Raw genomic sequence first — 20772 nt, forward strand, 5'->3', positions numbered from 1 at the left:
TGAGTTGGTTTTTGAAGTCAGGCCCACAGGGGAAGAGGTGCTGCATTGAGAGATGAAATCCAAAATCAAAGGGAAGACAAACATCTGTGTACGTTCTGCGGGGATGGGACTTGTGTGTGTACGCGCCATATGTGTGTCAGTGGGTGGGTAAGGTGGAGGTTTGAGATATGGCAAAGGGAGATGAATGCAGACTAAATCGTTCTTATTAGAACAACATGGTCAAGTGCTTTTCTTGGAATATTTAAAGTGTATTTTTGTTCTGAAAAATGAATGTAAAAATGGCACTTCTTTATTTCAGTGTTCTGCTCCCAGGGCATATTCAGTCAGAGTTGCTGACTTTAGTAACACACATAAGTTTTAACTGATTTTTATTCCTACTAGTCCAGAAGCACAAAAGAGAGAGAGAGAGAGAGCGAGAGCTGGGTTCTCTCCTATCTTTTGCATCATCAACAGAATTGTTTACTAAGTTGCAGTCATGGATACCGGTGTAAACTCATGAAGGAAAGGAAGTTGCAGAGGTGCAACTGAGGGCATGATCTGAAGACACTAGGATTGCATGGGTGTAACTAGATACCCAATTTGACAGGTATTTTGACAGGTGTTTTTGTTGCCCCTTTCTAATTTCTGAAAATTGGATCCTGCCTTCTCTGCCTTTTCCCTCAAGACCTTGTCCCCTGCTCCTTCTCTTCCCCCAGGCTGTCCCTGCTCTGCCTCTTCCCTTGAGGCCTTGCCCCCTGCTCGCTCCTCTCCCCCCTCCACCCTCCATCACTCCACTGTTCCCCCCGCAACCTCTTCCTCCTCACTGGATCCTCTCCACCTCCCCGCCCAAAAGCTGGGCTCCCTCTGCTCCAAGGTTGTGATGGGCACTATACTTTCATGCAGAGCCTGCTGCCTGCCTGCCCACAAGATGCAGGTAAGAGGCAGCTCTGGCTGAGCAGAAGCTGGCAGGGGTTGATGACCTAGCGCTGCCCACCCCCGGCCATGGTAACCAGACTTTTGGTGTCCAGTCAGTACATCCGAGCGCACACTGCCAGGTATCCTTTTCGACTGGTTAAAAACCAGGCACCTGGCGACCGTACTCGCGGGCGGTGGCTAGAAACCAGCTTGAATCTCCAATCCTGGTTAAGTTTGTAGGGTTGGTGAAAACAGAAATCCTTGAAAAACATTAACTGTGGAACCCCACAGTGCCACTTTTGCAGAGTCACTTTCAGGATAGAAGTGCAGGTGAAGATCCTTCTCTCCGAGTCTGCAATACAACTTTGACAGTTTACAAATTTAAAAGAAAAATCCTCTTCCCCACCCACTGTTGTCCTTCATTGGCATCCACATTATTTCACTATTTTCTTGGGTCTCAGCAGTGACCAGAGCTGCTTTGTTTTTTCTCCTCTGGTGCACTGTTGCTATGGTTCCACCATTTGATGGTTAGCTGAATATGTGGACATCTGTGTGACCAGTCATGCTTAAGGAAGCTGTGGTGCATGGCATTCATTTCTTCTCTTCTGCATACGTGGAGAGCTTCTGGTAGCTCAGAGCTGCTACAGAGAACTTCAGGTTGCTAAGTGCAAATAGAGGTTGTTTAAAATCTCATGGCTGTAGATTTGTGTTTTTAAATAAAAGATATTGAGGATGATATCCTGGCCCTGATGAAGTGTGTGGGAGTTTTGCCATTAACTCTGATATAGCACCTTTCATCAGTAGGCCTCAGAGTGCTTTTCAAAAGAGGTTGGTATCATTATCCCCATTTTACAGAGAGGGGAACTGAGGCACAGAGCATGGCAATGGCTTGCCCAAGGTCACTTGGAATGGCAATGGCAGAGCCGGGAATCATACCCGGCTATCATGAATCCCAGTGCATGTTCTGTCCACTGGGATTGCACCACCTTTCCATTGAAATCCTGACTCACACTGAAGTCATCCTGAGGGTTCAATAAATCAGCCCCGCTGGAATTTAATACAGGTAAAATGGGAGGTCTTGGTAGCTTGACATTATCTGTTTACATCTCTTCAGCAACGAAAAGAAGGAAATCACCAGCTTGAAAAGCTTGTTTCTTTAAATACTGCCCTCAGGAAAGGGAGACATTAATAACAGCAAATAGAGAGATATAGGGTTGGCAGGCACCTCACAGAATGCCCCTCATTACTGCCTTGTGGCACCCACACTATTGATGTCTTGTGTCTCTTGTGAGCCCAAGCCAAATACTTGTTTAGTGGGGATGATTCACCTAAACCTTAAGAAAAATAAAACTCACACGCAAAGACTTCTTTAAAATGCTTGTTGGTTTGGAGGGTATACCCTACACAGAGCAGAGCATACAGTAATGCAGCGGAGCAGCCAGAAAGGTTTGTGCTCCAGGGGCAAATTTATCAGTGGTACAATCTCATGGAAGTTAAGGGAATTACAAGAGAGGAATTTGGCCTGAGGAGCAGTCTATTTCTTCGCTGGGGAGAACTGTGTTGCTTGTATCCTAATCTAATTTAGTTGCTGCAGGTCCACTCTGAACAGAGGTAGTAGAAGGCAAAAGCGCAGCAGATAACTCAGATGTCTAATACTATTTCCAGAATTCTGGAAAGCAACTGAGTACAAACCACGCCCCAAACTATTTCTCAGTGATTGCTTTAGTGTGCTCTGTTGTAACTCCTGTCCAAACACATTAAACCCCTTTGCAGTAAGAGTGCACCTAGGCTGTTACTCAGAATCATTGCTCTCCGGTTTGGCAGGTCAGGTGTCAATCAATCAGGAGTCTCAGCTCAATGCCATTATGTCTGTTTTTCTCCCCTCTAGATAAGAGCGTGAGTGTGAGTCTATTTGCAATTCAAAAGGATGCTCATTCTAATGCCTTACATTTCAAAGAAGCATCTGCCTCTGAAACAATATGTCTCCTTTTTTTTCCAGTTCCACCCCTTTATAGCTCTTTTGCATAAGGCGGGAATCCTTTGTCTCAATCTCGCTCTCTGTTTCCACCCCCCCTCACTGGAAAAGCACCAGGTTAAAGATGGATTCCAGTTCACCTGACATGATCACATGTCACTTAAGACCCCAAGCCTTCATTCCTCCCAGCCTGACTCACAGGAAGACTTGCTTGCAAACAGAGCCCCAGTCAATTGTCAGCCATTAAGATTCAAAAACCCCCAATGGCCCCCACTTTTACATAATTACAATAGGCCCTAAGAGTTATATTTCATATTTCTAGTCCCACACATAAGAGTGTCATACAAATAGGATGATCACAATCAGTAGATTATAAGCTTTGTAATGATACCTTATGTATCTATTGGGTTTCCGGGTGCTGTATACTTCCTAGTAGAGGAGAAAATCTGGCATCAGTTGTCTTAACCTTAGTTGCTGGCTGTTAACCCAATTTGTAAGGACATTGAGCTAGTCTGCAGTGGTTTATAAGCCCAAATGCTGCTTTCCAGGTCAGGTATTAATTTGAGCAAGTCACCACTTCCCTATCTTTACCACTGTTTGCCTCATTATTTAATTTCCATAAAGTCCGTGGTCCTGGTTCACCTCTCATTTATCTCAGCATAAATCAGGAGTCCACTGAAATGGGCCGGTTCCTCAGCTGCTGTAAATCAGGGTAACTCCATTGTCCTTAATCTGAGTATTTTGCCCAGCAGAGTTACACCAGTGTACGTGAGACAAGAACTAAACCCTTGGTTTTTTTTCTGTTCTCTGTAATCTGGCACAAGGGTCCTAGCCCCAAAGTCTCTGCTCTTCTGGCCAGGTGACTTTCATCCTAGCACAAGCAGTGCTTGCTGCTGTCCACACTTCTCTCACTGTGATTCTCTTCTTCCCAACACTTTCTTCCCAACTCATTATCTTAGTGGGAGTGATGTGGCCAGTCAAACGGGCCCCAGTGCTGGTCCCAGTTTTAAACAGAGCCGATGGAAACTGTGGGCCTTTGTTAAATGAAATTATAGGAGGACTGTGTGTGTTGAGAACAGGTGACAAAAAGGAAAAACATCACTTCCCTTACCGATTGTCTATGAGACCTAAAGCATGTCATTTCACTTTTCTTTGCTTCAGGAATAAGGACACACCTTATGGCACATTGTGATGCTTAATAAATTTTTCCAAAAGTGCTTTGAGACCCTCTGCTGAAACACACCATGGACCACATTCTGCCATCCTGATTTACGCTCCTTGTGGAGTGAGGTACCATTCGGCATGAGTCAGAACAGCAGAATACAGCCCTAGGGAAGTGCAGTTATACCATGGACTTTGCTGCCTTTAAATAAACACATGACAATCTCCCAAAGTAGCTTAAAGACAGACTGTGGCATTTTCAAACAGAATGCTGATGGCACAGCCATAAATCCCCTGGAATAATGGGATTTGTATGGGGGAGGTGTCTAATTCCTTGCATAATAAACAGATTTATGAATGACAGATGTAGATAAATAATGAATGCTTCTAATTCAAGATAAAGGGCTGCATAAGCACAAGAAAGAATGGAAGCTCTTACAGCAGCTGGATGAATTTTAAACACCATTTAGAAACACAGAGGTTAGAGATGAAAAAAGATGCATTCAATCACCCAGTCCTGCCCATGCACTTTAATTTGTTAGTATTAAAGACTTACCATTCTGCAGCCACAACTGAAAACAGAGCTGGGCTGAAAACAAGAAGAAGTCAAATCACTAATAAAATTCATGCTTCATTCAAAGTGTTCTTTACTGCTGTTTTACTATGAACCTTCCAGCGCAGACATTGCATCCTCATTGAATTAACTGATGCACAAATCAAACTCATCCGCATGGGTAAGACTGAAGAGTACATAATGAAGAACATTACACAGTAAAAACAATTGTTACAAGAACACCGCGTTTTTGACAAATTCTCTGAAGCATATAAATTCTGACTTAGGGCAACCTCGGTCTGTATCATTAATGGGCAACAGCACATATGGTAAAATCATAGGATTATAGAAATTAGAGATGGAAATAACCTGCAGTTATTAGGTCACCTCTATAATCTCCATGTCAATGCAAGATCCTTCTCTATGGTATATTTTAGTGCTTGGCCTAGTCTACTTTTAAGATCTATTCTGCATCAACACAATCTATAATTAACTTGAGGAACTCACTACTGAAGCGTATTGTTGACACAAATAGCTGAGTATATTTTTAAAGAGGTTTAGACATACAGTAGGATAAAGGTACAGGGGCTATTAAGTATATTGGCTCACTGGATTGAGTCAGAAAGACAATTTCCCTAATGGTGTAGGATAGCCCAATTAGATGTATTATGGGGAATTATATCAACATCGGAATCATCCGGCTTTGTGCACTGTCAGAGAAAGGAAATCAAACTTATCTATCTGATTGAGCTAATGTATGGGCTTTTCCATAGTATCCACCAGCATAGTATTGAAACTACTAGATGGATCATGGGTCTGTTCCAGTATAGTGGTAAACCTAAATGCACTGATGTTAGAGAGCGCAGAGTCTGATTAAACAGGCTGTGTGCTCATCCCGATGCTTGTGGGGCTGAGGAGAGGATGCCTCAGACCAAGCCAGCAGTATGGGGGTCTGCTGCTACTATTGCAGACTATGGACAGGAGTAGCAGCTTCATGCAAACTCCTGTCATGTGCAGGTCTGTGAGCATATGGATCAAGGCAACTCACTGGCCATTCCCCCATATCAGTTCTTTGGACCAAATGCAATGTGAATGGAACAATTATGGTTCTTCTGTTTCAACCCTGCAAGGTAGAGACCACCAAGCCTAGACCCAGCTCTTGCACTGATCAGCTCTTGCACTGATCAGCAAGGATGCATGGGATTCATGTTACAGAAGCAGAGCATTCAGGTTTACATGAGGCTCTGTGTAAAGCTTCTAGACTTGAGTGTGATTGTGACAATGTTGCTATCCTAGCCTTCATGTCCTGTGCAACATTGCTCCTGCCTCTCTCACTTCACCCCACCCTGTCCAAGCAGAAAAACTTGCTGCTTTCTGTTTCCTTCTCCAACTCTTGTCTTCGGGCCTTCATCTGCACAGCTCCCTATACCTGTACACCCCTCACTAGCCCAATCTGCCATGCCTCCCATCCACTCTTCCAAGACCTTCCTTAAAATGCATCTCTTCCAAGAGGCCTATAAATCCTAGTTTCTGCACAGCTAATCTGACAGCCAGTCATTGAAACACTACACACAACTAATTTAAAGAATATAGGCCAAAAGCGTGGAACTAACAAGATATTTTAAGTGCATGCGTGGCCTCCATTCTTATAGTATCTGAGTGCCTGACAGTCTTTAATGTATTTATCCTCACAATGTCCCTGTGAGGTAAGGTGAGAAAACAGAGGCAGGAAGTGACTTGCCCAAAGACACAAAATAGGTCATCGGTAGATCTGGGAACAGAACCAACGTTTCCCAAGGCCCAGGCTAGTACCTCTTCTGGAGAACATGGGCTCAACTTCACTGCTTGGTCATGTCACTTTTCATCACATCCCAGCTCCTGTCTTTCATTGAATGTTGTCTGTTTCGATTGCAGGTTTATCAGGAAAGGCACTGTGTCTTCCTGCCTGTATTCAAAGTGCCCATTGCTGTTTGCGCTAGAAAATAATCAATAACAAAAACATTTGCTCTGAAACATATTTAACATTTCAATTAAGATTTTCATATTTTAATCTGGTACTTTGCAGTTACTCATTTTCACAATGCAATTAAACTGGAGTTGATCATCTAATGTTAATTTCAGACATTTCTACAGTGATGCTCGCAGCAAACCAACCAACTAAGATTCCTATACATTTGTATATTAAACCCCCTCTCCACCCACACCTTTCTCATGTAGTCATGCCATGTGCTAGTATCTATCGAGTTCCTGTGTCGCTGTACTGAGATTGCCTCTGTTCTCCTTCCCCCAAGCTTCCTACTGTTTTGTTAGCCCTCCCCTGCCTCCTTATTTTAATTAGGCCACCATCCTGCAAATTACTCCATGAGACAGACCCCGGTACCCACACCAACCCTGCCGTAGGCAGTGGTGGTCTCCAATGATAGAGCAACTTGTATGATGGGAGCCTTAATTTGCAAATTCTTCAGGCTAGCGTATTATGGCAACACCTAAAGGCCTCAATCAAGGGTGATGCCCTTGAGATGATCCCTACCCCAAAGAGTTTACAGTCTAAATAGGCAAACTAGACAAAAGTTGGTAAAGTGATAGCACAGCGGTTTGAGCCTTGGCCTGCTAAACCCAGGATTGTGAGTTCAATCCTTGAGAAGGCCATTTAGAAAACTGGGGTAAAAATCTGCCTGGGGATTGGCCCTGCTTTGAGCAGGGGGTTGGACTAGATGACCTCCTAAGGTCCCTTCCAACCCTGAGATTCTATGATTCTAAGCAAAACAGAGGCATGAAGACTAGTGACGTGCCTTGCTCAAGCTCACAGAGCTGGGAACAAGGCACTTGTAATCAAGTCTCTTGATTACATATACTGTACTTGGGCACTGAAAAATGATAAGAAGAATCATGCATTTTACAGTTCCTTTAAGTCAGGGATTGGCAACCTTTGGCCCGCAACCCACCAGGGAAATCCACTGGCGGGCCGAGACGGTTTGTTTACCTGCCGCGTCCACAGGTTCTGCTGACCGCAGCTCTCACTGGCTGTGATTCACAGTTCCAGGCTAATGGGAACTGCAGGAAGCGGTGTGGGCCGAGGGATGTGCTGGCTGCTGCTTCCCACAGCTCCCATTGGCTTGGAACAGTGAAATGTGGCCAGTTGGAGCTGCGATCGGCTGAACCTGAGGACGCTGCAGGTAAACAAACCATCCCAGCCAGCCAGTGGATTTCCCTGATGAGCCACATGCCAAAGGTTGCTGATCCCTGCTTTAAGTGGATTATATATGAGGGTTTCATTAAACATCAACAACAACAAACCCTCTAATAAACCAACAACATATAGGCTGATGTGTGCTTATAACTTATGATCAGGAAAAATAGTTATCACTGAAGTGATTTAGGGTTAGTAACATAGACCACCTACACATTATTGGACTGAAAAATGCTATGCTCCAGTTTTAAAAATACTCCTCTGAGCGTAGCCTGCCTGCCATATGTCTGCAAATGTTCCTTTCTACAGTACATCCTAGGAAATCCAACTGCCTTGGAAAGCTCATATTTCATTTGATGTCGCTGCTGTGTTTATAAGAAACAGAAGAAAAATAATGAGCTGATGGCAGAAGATGATTTATTGTTTTGTGCTTCGGAGTGGGATTAAAAACCCTGCCTGCTGGCAGCCTCTTGCCCTGCATCTTTCCAGTTGTTTTCAGCACAGTAACAAACACTCTGAGGGAACAAGGATAGAGCTGCATGAGTTCTCCATTTAAGAAGGGTTGGGTGCTGGCCAGACATTGTAAAGTGATCTTTGACTGTATAATCTATGAGCAGACAGAATCATTTCCATTAGCCCTTTAAGCTGAATTTTACTTGTAAATACATTTTGCTTTTTGGTTTAGAATATTTTTGCTGACTTCATGCATAGTTGATGGAGATGTACCAACATGCTGAAGTGGTTATTTTACATGTGGCCAAAGTCTGCATTACTGGTTAGTAAGAGTAGCAAATAGTAGGCCTTGGTATGTGAGTTTCCTGGAGGATTTGGTAGGAGATCCATACATGAGGCCAGATCCTGGAGTTAAGATGATTTACACCTGCTGAGGCTCAGACCTATGGCGAGCCTACAGAATCAAGCCAAGTATTTTCACTAGAGATGGAGAAAACCCTGGTTTTAGGTTGTGTTGCCCATAGAGAGAAGGTTCAGAGTTTGTTCCCCTTTTAGCCAAACCCCAAATTTGGTGGGGATGAGGAGGATGTTGGATAAACAGTTCCAGTTTTGGGATGAAATTTTCCAAAGTGTCTAAGTCCAAATGACTTTCAATTAAACGTAGGCTCTTAGATGCCCAAGTGACTTGAGAAAATGGGACATGGGCTATTAAGTCATTTAGGCACTTTTGAAAATTTGACTATTCATCTCTTTCTTTTTCAGACTGAGTTGTGTGTGAATTTGGTTTGACAAAATGAAATCAGTTGGAGGTAACTCAGCTCTTGGTCTCATTTTGTCCAGTCCCCTAGAATTTGGGTAGTTTCGATAATTGGTTTTTGTCTTGTTTCTTCTATAATCTGTGCTACGGCTGAAGGTGTTTGTGAACTATGTGTGGAGAGCATAAAAGAAATTAGCTTCACAGACTTTTGCCATATGTCTATAAGCAGCAGAGAGCACTGAAGAATCTTCCCCAAGATCTTTGCCATCATTGGAATAGGAAGAAATATTTTCATGAGTCCCAGGACTGGGAATCCTAGCTGACTTTTAGGTGCATGCCTTCATGACACTTCTCATTCTTGTCCTAAATTAATGACTTGTTGGCTGTTTTGCCCATGAACAGGCACTAAGGGATGAAGAGGACAATTCTTGTGCCTCCTCCGAAATGCTATAAGCCCATTTTTGTCTGAAAAGCCATAGAATGCAGTATATCCACTGCTTTCTCAAAGGAATTTGGCTGATCACGGCAGGTTTCCTTTTGCTAGGAATTCTCTGAAAAAGACACAGATTTTTTTTTTCAGTCACAGCATTGGCAAAACAGGTAAAACAACTGATGGCCTGAGTGTTCAGGCAATGCTCGTCTTTGCCACTTGATTCCACAGTTCCTCAACCACACTGAAGATGGTGTTGACTGCATGACTGAAATGCAGTTGTATTATAAAGGACCTGCTTTGCTGCTATGGAGACTTGAAAAATAAACATTTCAAGACTGGGAACGAGAATGAACATAGGAATAGCCAGACTGGAACATGCTCAAGGTTCATATGGTCCAGTATTCTGTCTCTGAATGTAGGCAGCACCAGATGCTTCAGAGGATGGCACAGGAATCCTACAGTAGGCAGAGGTGGGACAATCTTCCCCCAGGCTGGGGGGAAGTTAGAGACTAGCTTAAACTCTGAACCATAAGCTTTAATATCCCTTCCAAATGGCCTTTCATCTCTAGGCCATTGGTCCAACCCCAGACCAGACTGATAGTGTTATCTAATGCCTGTTCAGTGGCCTTCATTAAATAAGTATGTAAATCACAAACTCTGCCACCATAATTGGTACTTCCTTCCCCAGTCTCAGCAGAAGGGCCCAGGACTGAAAAGGCATAGAGACTGAATTGTCCTTTTACTCCTTAGTGGTGTTCCCAACAGGTCAGAGCTGAGACATATGAGCTGGGGGCAGTGTGGGGAAACTTGAGGAGTATTGAGAAGCAGTGTGGTCTATTATATTGGGTACTGGACAGTCAGTCAGAAGACCTGGTTTTAGCCTTTACTTTGCCACTAGTCTGCTATGTAACTGTGGGCAAGTCACTTCTCACCTCTCTGTGGCTCTATTTCCTCTCCTTCCCTTTGTGTATTTAGATTGTAGACTCCTTTGGGCAGGACTTTCCTCTTTAATGTGTAGCACCTAGTACAATGGGATCCCAATCTCAATTGTGCCCTCTCGGAGATACTGTTACACAAAAAATAATTGCTGCTGTCTCTGCTACTGGCTTGATGGATACACCGAGGATTCAGGCTCCGGGGCTTTCAGTCTAGTAGCTTGCATAAACACAGAGAATTGATTTAAATAATTTTTTTAATAGAAGCATGTTGTGCCCAGCTAATGAGCTTAACAATTAATGCTCAGTTACTTTGGCCTTCCTGAGATGGTGTTTCTGGTCGATAATCAGCACCTAGAATAAAACACTGTCCAAAATAGGGTGACCAGACAGTAAGTGTGAAAAATCGGGACAGGGAGTGGGGGGTAATCGGAGCCTATATAAGAAAAAGACCCAAAAATCGGGACTGTCCCTATAAAATTGGGACATCTGGTCACCCTAGTGCAAAAAATAGTTCAAAAAGCATTGTCACCAGTAAAGGGGAGAGTATGTTATTACCTGAGTCAGTGATTCAGCTGACAGCTATTTTAATGAACTCAGATAAATGACCAAGAACTGACCAAAATGGAAAAGACAAAGGGAAAAAAAGACTTCAAGCAAATTTCTTGTTACTCACTAAAGGTCTCCCATTATTGTCATTTAATGAAAGACCTTCCTACCCCTGGAATATTCCATCACCAGCCCCTAGCATTGCTGCAACTAAGGTTGTGGCTGCATTTCCTTTATAAAGCTTCTCTTTTCCCAGGGGTTTATAACTCAGCTGTAAAAAATTGCTTCTGGATGAAACTTGGCAGAAAAGGTCTTGTTCCAGGCCAGGATTGAATTTTTTCCCTCCAGATTTTCAGAAAGGTTTTTTTGGGGGTCAGATTTAAGCCACAGGAGTGAAAGGAGCAGTGGGGGCAATATTCCATACATACAGCATAGAAGATTACTGCCTCTGGGTGCTTTTATTGTGCTCCAGTAGTGCTCTGTTGTTTCTTTAACGAAATGTACGTGATAACTGCATAATGTGGCATAGACATTTTTGTACACATATTTATTGCTGCATGGAAAATGGCTGAGTCACTTCTGCTTGAAAATTGCTTTGCTGAGCTGTTTTCTTTTCTTCTGGTTTTGCTTAGCTCTTTTTAGTGCTAACATTTAAAAAGAAAGTGCAAAATAATGCAATACTCTTTGGGCCAGGGAATGGGACTGTGCATTTATAAATGACTGTATGCTGCCTTTTGATTACTGCTATAATATAAATAATGCAGAATATATATATGAGAATGTTGCTAATGTAATAATACACAAGCAAAGAAATAATACTTTGGATGACTTATAATTTGTATTCGAGTAGAGTCTGCGGACCCATACTGAAATCAGGATCCACTTGTGCTACGCATTGTACAAACACGTAGGAAGAGACATGCCTGCCTTTGAGCACTTACAGTCTAAACAGATAAGAGAGATGAAAGGAGAAACAGAGGAACAAAGAGGGGAAGTGACTTCTTCAAGGTCACTCAGCAGAGCCAAGAATAGAACCCAGCACCCTTGGCTTCCACTAGAACAGGGGTGACCAACCTGTGGCTCTGGAGCTACATGCAGCTTTTCACAGGTTAATGTGCAGCTCCTTAGAATATCAGAGTTGGATGGGACCTCATCTAGTCCAACCCCCTGCTCAAAGCAGGACCACGCCCCAGACAGATTTTTATCCCAGTTCCCTAACTAGCCCCCTCAAAGATTGAACTCACAACCCTGGGGTTAGCAGGCCAATGCTCAAACCCCTGAGTGACTGGAGCTACAGATGCTAACTTTCCAGTGTGCTAGGGGGGTGCTTACTGCTTAACCCCCTGCTCTGCCCCAGGCCCTGCCCCCACTCTACCCCTTTCCCCCAAGGCCCCTGCCTCTTCCTCTTCCCCCCCCCCCAGCCTCCAGCACATGCGAAACAGCTGATTGCGGCAGGCAGGAGGCACTGACTAGCAGGGCTGCTGGCTGGTGGGAGGTGCTGGGGGCAGGAGGGTGGGAGCTGATTGCGGGGCTGCTGACGTATTACTGTGGCTCTTTGGCAATGTACATTGGTAAATTCTGGCTTCTTTTCAGGCTGAGGTTGGCCACCCCTGCAATAGAGTACTCTTAACCAGTGGATCACTATGACAGAATGCACCCCTATAATCATACCCTAAGCACTATTTTAAAAATCCTTGTACAAAATGTGCCTTGTAAGGTATCATTCAAAATGTAATAACTTCCTGCTCAGTAATATCATGGTGAAATGAAATGTATGTAGCAACAAGTCTGGGAAGTTGGTAAATCTATTTCTCAAAGACAAAGAAAAAGTTGACGCCTCTAGCCAGGTGTCTTCAAAGCTGATGGGCCATCACCTATCCGGTAGCCATTCTTTGGCAGGGAAAGTGGGCAGGAACAAACAGATCTGTTTCTTGACAAACAACAGCATAACACCTCTTCTCTACCAGACTCCATGTCACCTTGCTCTCAGTTAGAAATAACTTTATCACCAACCTCAGGAAAATGCAGTTTAAAGGGTGACTGAACTATAAAAATGAGGGGCAAAATGTGCCAAGTTATCTCCCATATGACCCATCTCTCTCTTTTCACCTAAGAAGACCTTGGACCTTGGAAGCAGATCCTGGGCTGAGAATTTGGTCAGCAATGTTACTGGAACACATGGTAAGGGACTTCAACTTGAACCAAAATTTGTTAGGCTCTAAGGTGCCACAAGTACTCCTGTTCTTTTTGCATTCTATCTTTATTTTTCTTGTAACCATTTCTGACTTTAATGCATCATTACTTGTAGTCGTTTAAAATCTACCTCTTTGTAGTTAAATAAACTTGTTTTGTTCTTTAATCAAACTAATACAGGGTTGTGATCTGTGTGGGTAATTCCAAGTAAATTGTAAAAAGGTTGAATATTGACCTGTTAGAGGGGCAACTGATCTCATATATCGGGACTGTCCATGAGATGACTGGATGGTGTAGAGTACAACTTTTGGGGGAAAATCCAGGACTGGGAGTGTGTTGGGATCACCCTGCATGTGATAACCAAAGCTGGTGGAAGCCAGAGTATGATTGATACGTACTGACAGGCTGCTGGGGTCAGAGCTGCTTGACCAGGACTGTAGATATGCACAGACACTCAGGGTGTGAACTGCGTGGTAGCAGGCTGTTTGTGAGCAACCCAGGTTGGGAGTTACAACACCAAACCAAACCCAGGTTGCAGGGCAAGGGAGTCACAGCCCTTCACTGGTCTGGCTTGCACCCTGGAATGTCATAATAACACTGCCACTCACTATATATTATACTAATATTGCATCTATAGAAACCCCCTTTGTTAACAGACGGTTAAGGTAGTCAAGCACTCAGAAGTTAGGAAATGCCAGAATTAAAGTTGACAGTGACACCTTCATTTGATCCCCTTGTGCATATGCTTTGTGCTGAAGTCCTCGCATTTCCAAACTTCGAAGTGTTTGATTTTGCAACCTTAATATTGTTCTTTTAATAAGTATTTTTTGGATGTCATTTCCTAACTTTTTTTAAAAAGGGGAAAAAACAGAAATTCCATCACGTGGAACCATACTTGGGTCATAAGCATGATTCAGCTCTTTAGATCCACAGCACAGACCTCTGTCACACGTTAAAGGTAGCTGTTAGCCTTTACAGCGTTACCAACCTCAAGAGATCAAAAATCATGAGGCAGACCCTCAAACAACATGAGATTTTCTTTAAAAAAAAGATTTTGAGTCTGTGAATTTCATTTTTACTCTTCTGCCAATGTGTGTGTGGTAATTTCTGGTTACAACCTCTTTAATATACACAAAAATGCAGGATTCTTCTGGGCTGCTCAGATGAGGACTTCACTTATCCCTTCTTCACCCCTAAAATAGGGGAACTGCCATCCATTTCTTATTATTGCCTTGATCCAGCAGCAACACTTCTCTGCCTCCCACTGCCTCAGGGCTTCTCTGCCTGGGACCCAACAGTACCACTTCCCCACCTCCCGCCTCCCCAGCCCCCCCATTCTGCTATAGAGCTATACATGAAGGCAGGACTCAGGGGCAATGTAGTTTTGTATTCTCAGTCCCAAGGCTCTCACACCAAGGTCTGCCTGCATGTCCAGCCCCTATCATTGGGTTACTTAGGGAGGTGGTGGAATCTCCTTCCTTAGAGGTTTTTAAGGTCAGGCTTGACAAAGCCCTGGCTGGGATGATTTAGTTGGGCATTGGTCTTGCTTTGAGCACCGGGTTGGACTAGACGACCTCCTGAGGTCTTTTCCAACCCTTATATTCTATGATTCTATGCTCACACTATCATAATAGTTCCTTTTGCAGGCGACAAAATCTTGTGATTTGCAATCAGTTTGTGAGAGTTGGCAACAGGGTGACACTGCCTGCCCCTGGCTTCTAAGAGGGGACTTCTGTTCTGAACCACTCCCTCAAGGCTGAGGGAGCTGCCATCTGATCCCTCCATCTCCCACTCCATCACCACCTTCTGCCCTCCTTTAGCCTCCCTCATATCCTCACATCCCCTGCACACCATTTCCCTATAAACCCTAAATCTGCCTCCTGCTCCAGCATCCCACCAGTGCCCTGCTCCCCCTCATTCCTCCCATCCACATTTCTATGTCTCTTCACAGTCCCCATGTCCTGCCCAGCCTCCTGAACCATAGCCTGGCAGCCATTTTGCCTGGGGGCATGGCTTAAATCTCACTGAAAACATGGAAGATGGCCACCAGCTTTATTAAGGACATCCTCACTCCCACCTTCAGATAGACTGATGGGAAATGGTGGCCATCTTGCTGGCTTCAGTCCAATTGACAGTAGTGGGATATGGTGGCCATCTTGCTGGCTTCAGTCCAATTGACAGTAGTGGGATATGGTGGCCATCTTGACTAATGGAAAATTCCTGAGTTGGTGCCTCTCATTGTCTTTTTATGAGAGAGTTAAAAAAATCACCAAATCACTAGAGTTGTGATAAAGTCATGAGAGTTGGCAATACTTCCTCTACTTGATTCAGTCATTAGAGATGGAGGATGAGTCACACACTAATGCAGTTCACACCTATTTGCTCATAGTAGAGGAGAGTAGCAAGTCAGGACTCCTGGGTTCAATTCCAGGTTCTGGAGGTGAGTGTTTTCTAGTGGTTATAGACTATTCTGTTCCTGTGACTCCAGCCTGTCTCTGCTCTTATCTGCTCCATCCTGGTTTCTTTCCTCCATATCTATCCCATCAAGCACACACAGTCTATTGAGGAAGGTTGTGCCAGCCAGAGTGACCACAGCTGACGATGTACACCAGGCATCACATAATGAGGTTCCCAGTTCTGGCTCAATCCTGAGAATCCATGACTCTCTGGTAGGGTCAAGGCATGCACCCCTTTGCATGTTGATGGAGAGTTTGAAAGGACAATGTGCTGGAGTGTTTTTGTCCATGCTTGTGATGTGGGCAAAGAGCATGCAATGATGCTTTTGTATATCTAATGAGTGATTGAAGGAAGGCTGGATTTCTGCTAGATTGTGACATTTTGCACAAAGTCAAAACACTTTATGCTCAGGAATTTGCGAGTGTGGCATGATAGTGGTAGACTGAAAGGGCTCAGTCTATTTAGCTTAACAAAGGAAAAGTTAAGGGGTGACTTGATTACAGTCTACAAGTATTTACATGAGGAATACATATTTAATAATGGGCTCTTCAAACTAGCAAAAAAAGTATAACACAATGCAATGGCTGTAAACTGAAGCTAGACAAACTCAGAATAGAAATAAGGTGTACATTTTTGACAGTGAGAGTAATTAACCATTGGAGCAATTTACCAAGGTTGTGGTGGATTCTCCATCCCTGACAACTTTTAAATCGAGATTGGATGTTTTTCCTAAAAGATCTGCTCTTGGGCTTATTTTGGAGAAGCTCTCTGGCCTGTGTTACACAGGAGATCAGACTGAATGATCACAGTGGTACCTTCTGGCCTTGGGATCTGTCAAATCATGAAGGCTGAGAACTTAATTTTATTTTAAGTGGAAGCTGAGAGTCTCTTGCAGTTAATGTCTACAGGAGCTAGGTCTTTAAGTTAAACATGAAATAAGGTTAGACTTGCAATACAATCATGAAGGTTGGGAAGACTGTGGAAGAGATGGTAGGATTTGGGCCAAAGGGTACAGCAACAGCAAGTTAGAGATGGAGTATCAGCCTGAACTTGAACTTTCTTGCTTATGCTGAGTTGTGCTTTGTAACAAACATACTGACTGTATTGGAGGGAAAATAGTGCTTCCTTCTTTTGTTTGTATGTAGCACCATGACATTATTTCTTCTTGTCCCATAAAGTCATTCTCAATGTTTGGATTTCATAAAAATTGCCATTAAAGAATGTGGCTAGATGTCAATGCCTGTTTCAAAACTATTCAATCTCCTTAATTAACTGACATGACATCACATTTATTGTGCGTGTTTTAAATATATTTCCCTACTTTCCTTTTTCCAGTGTGAGAGCTCAAATCCACCATCCTCAGCTCACATGCCATTTGTGGGTGGAAATGTACATGCATCCAGAAGAGAGAGCCTGAAGTAGAAAACAGCATTGGAGGTGGGGAAGGAGGGCGTGGAGGGAGGAGGGGTGGGGAGAGAGGGAGGCGGTGCTGTAGCCAAGAAGAGAGATCATATCATAGTAGTAACTGGAATAAGTGAGAATTACTCCCTGCTAGTGCATCTGGAAACTTTGGCAGCCATACTTGAGTGGCTTTATAAAGTGTCAGGCTACGTGACTAGGAGCTGCTTTGCTATTGCTATTTACCACAGCAGCCCGATTACTGATCTTAAAGAAAAGTCTTGACATTGTTGATTATCCTGATTTTGAGTTTCGGATTAATTTTTCCCAGCACGTATTCTCACCTCATTGACCACGGTGTTACATTATAGACTGCAAGCCCGTTGGGAAAGGAACTGTCATTTTTGAATGTTGTATGAAGTCCAGCACCACGAGGCTCTGACTTATTAGTCTCTAAGCACTGCTACTGTGTTAGTGATGAATAATAACAGCCTCCCATTTCCCAGACTGTGCCAGTCATCACATGAGACTGGGTGGGTCCTCTGACACTGCCAGTAGCGACCCAAGAGCTTGAATGCCAACCTCAGAGCAGACTGTTAAGAACCAGTGCAGAAAACCCAAATTGGTTGTGAATCTTATCCTTAGATTTCACCAATCAATTATCAGGTGTAAGCTCCTCAGGCACTATAACAGCCTAAACATGGAGTCACAGACAATCCATTTGGGTACTCCACTATATCTTGCCACCCAAGTGAGCATCCCTTTGTGACAGGTGGTACTTTACACCAAGAATCACAGCAATATTCAGGTTACTTCCAGTCCCAAGGACAAGTCACTCACCCTAGATCAATTGCACCTTAGATCTCACACTAAAGACACTTGTAGCCAATCCTATAATACACTATATCAGTGGTTCTCAAACTTCTGTACTGGTGACCCCTTTCACATAGGAAGCCTCTGAGTGTGACTCTCCTAATAAATTAAAAATACTTTTAAATATATTTAACACCATTATAAATGCTGGAGGCAAAGCGGGGTTTGGGGTGGAGGCTGACAGCTCACAACCCCGCAATAACCTCAAGACCCCCTGAGAGGTCCCGACCCCCAGTTTGAGAACCCCTGCACTATATAGAGATTTATTAAATAGAAAAAGCAAACAAGACAATTATTTACAAGGTTAAAGCAGGTAAACATATATACACAAACGAGTTACAATCTTAAGTTTCAAAAGATAACAGAAGCTTCTATAGTGAGCAAGCTGTATATGTATTTTAGGGTTAACCTAGGCTAAGCAACTGGTGATCTCTTGCTTATGCCTAGAAAACCTTGCTTCCCAGAGTCCAAGCAGCACAGAGCTCATTGGTTCCTTTTGTTTGGGTTATTTTTTCCCTCCTTCCATGTGCTCTGAGCTGCAAACCCAGCTGACAGGAGGAATCCACTTGAAGAAGGGGAGGGCAGAACAACAAACATTTTTTGTCCTGTTTAACATCCTACAATAGTTTGTGGTGTTGATGGACATTTCCTGTTGGGCAGGACATAACATCTTTTGTTGGAAACCAGCACTTCACACTAATTAATGTCTCTCTCCTGTCTGATGATTTACACCATCACAGAGGCTCACAATACAACCACTCAGATATTACCTTACAATAGGGAATACAGAGCTTATAACTTAGATTAATCCATGCAGCAATGCACAAGCATTTAATAAAGTCTAAAAACTAAAACACATTCTTATAATGCTAACACCTGTTTTAATAGTACTAAGACACAGGTGAGCTAGGCTGATCTCAGCTCTGTAGTTGTCAGTGTTCAATTGAGACATGGGGACTTTGGCAAGAGTTGGCACCTGGTCTGCCAGCATCACAGATGCCCATTACACTTTCTCCTGCACTCTTTGCACGTGATGCCTTAGTAATCAATCTAACTCAAATGGCCTCATCTGTCACTCTGGCAGCAGAAGGCTGTATCAGTGCTAATATCAAGGTTAAAAATAAAGAAAGGACCATTAGTTCAATTATCATTCTAGGCACGCGGAGCAATTGCTCTGTTGGCTGCCAGCCACGCAGCTCTTGTGGCAACAAACAGTACTCCCCCCTAAGCAATCCCAACAGCATTGCTTTCATGTGGGCTGAGAAAGTAAGAAAAATCAATTAGCAACATCATGGGATATTACTCAAAGCCAAGTCTAAATGTGACTTTATATACACCTTTATTAAAGACTAACGTAGCTTGAAAAAAAACAGCTGGATCATTTTTATAACTGCTAATTTTTGGTGCTGTTCAATCAAAGGGCACAATAGTACCCTTTGATGCAACATTGTTATTATTTATTTCTATTGTAGAAGCTCCATTGGACCCCGAGCAGGATCCAGGGATTAAGTCTTATTGGGCTAAGCACTGCACAAACAAAATATATGTAGACCGTCCCTGCCCCCAAGAGCTCACAGACTAGGATTTGGACTACACACAGCAGGTGAACAAGCAGGCTAATGGAATGAGTCGAAGGACCATGGAAGAGCAGAGATATATGCGATTGCATGAGTTAGTAATCTTATATAGCACGATGTGATGACTGTTAGCATCACTGTCAGCTGCCCTGGTGAAGGGTCTGGTTAACACCCCGGGACATTCTTTTTATTTATTTATTTTGTTTTATTTTTCAGGAATTTTGAGTAATTTCATTGTGTCCATTTTATACACCCAGTGGGTGAGGGAAGAGGGTGTTGGGTCCTGCCCCTTGTGGGGGGGGAGGCCCTGGATGTATGTGCAGAGCGAGCCTGTGCCATACTCACCGCACAACAGAGGCTTCTGTCCCATGGGGTTGGGCCCGGCTACTCGCTCTAGAAGTTTCAACCCGATGCACAAGGTTGTAGCACTGCCCAGTGCCAGGTCACAACATCTGGAGCAGGGAGCCAGGCCCAGCTTGGCAGGAAAGGAGCCACCACTAGGGGCTGAGTTTTTTTGTTTTATGGCATTTTATATGTTGTTTTTCTCTTTTATTTCATATTTGTGAAAAACATGGACCTCTACATGTAGGATAAGAACCTGACTAGATAGGTGTATCTAGTGGTTAGTTCAGGAGGACAGGACAGTTTCTAGGTTCGATTTCCAACTCTTGTTGTGTGACCTTGGGCAAGTCACATTCCTGTTACCAATGGCTAATAGCAATACCTGCAGGTGTGTTGTCAGGTTTATTATAAGTGGTGCTATGTAAGTGTAAAACATTAAATCCATTGGGAGCTGGAAGAGCATGCTTCATTTTTTGTTTATCTACAATGTGATTCAATTGCATTTTAAAATAAATATTTCATTTCCCTCATGCCATAAAGTAGAATGTAAGGGATAATATTGCTGTCCATTTGGGGCTGTTTAAATTCATATATAATATATCTGTTGGATGGTTACACTGTTTTTAACACCGTTTGCATTCGGCATTGTAAGGGGACTCATTCAGAACGATGAAAGACACTCAGCTACTCCCCTGGGTCTATCTTTGAATTTTCATACCTAGTAGTTTTCATTTGGTCAGAATTACATTCTTTGGTATGTGTTTGATATTTTAATGCAATCCACTTTAACAAAATCACAGCTGGTGAAATGATCTGGACTGACAGAGTCTCCAAAAGAATGACGTGACACTTCATAGACTATTAGGATAGTATGTATGATAACCATATTGGCTCCAATGACATTTGCTAAGATTGCACATGGTTTTCTAAATAAGATCAGAAGTATTTTAATCGTGTTGGTGGACTTCTGAATTTCATTTCAAGTGTATAATACATATTTCCACCATTGATTGTACAATCTGCTTTAGGAAC

General features: G+C 43.2%; 1 long non-coding RNA gene across 1 annotated transcript; it reads left to right on the top strand.

Annotated features, from left to right (window-relative positions):
• The first annotated feature begins 472 nt into the window (after nucleotides 1–472).
• On the top strand, nucleotides 473–20123 carry LOC120399259. The gene is made up of 4 exons (XR_005595055.1): nucleotides 473–586; nucleotides 13015–13081; nucleotides 16886–16987; nucleotides 19294–20123. It is a non-coding gene; the product is annotated as an uncharacterized LOC120399259 (long non-coding RNA).
• The last annotated feature ends 649 nt before the right edge of the window (nucleotides 20124–20772 follow it).

This window comes from Mauremys reevesii, linkage group 2, assembly GCF_016161935.1.
Source record: "Mauremys reevesii isolate NIE-2019 linkage group 2, ASM1616193v1, whole genome shotgun sequence".
In the NCBI taxonomy this organism is placed as follows: domain Eukaryota; kingdom Metazoa; phylum Chordata; order Testudines; family Geoemydidae; genus Mauremys; species Mauremys reevesii.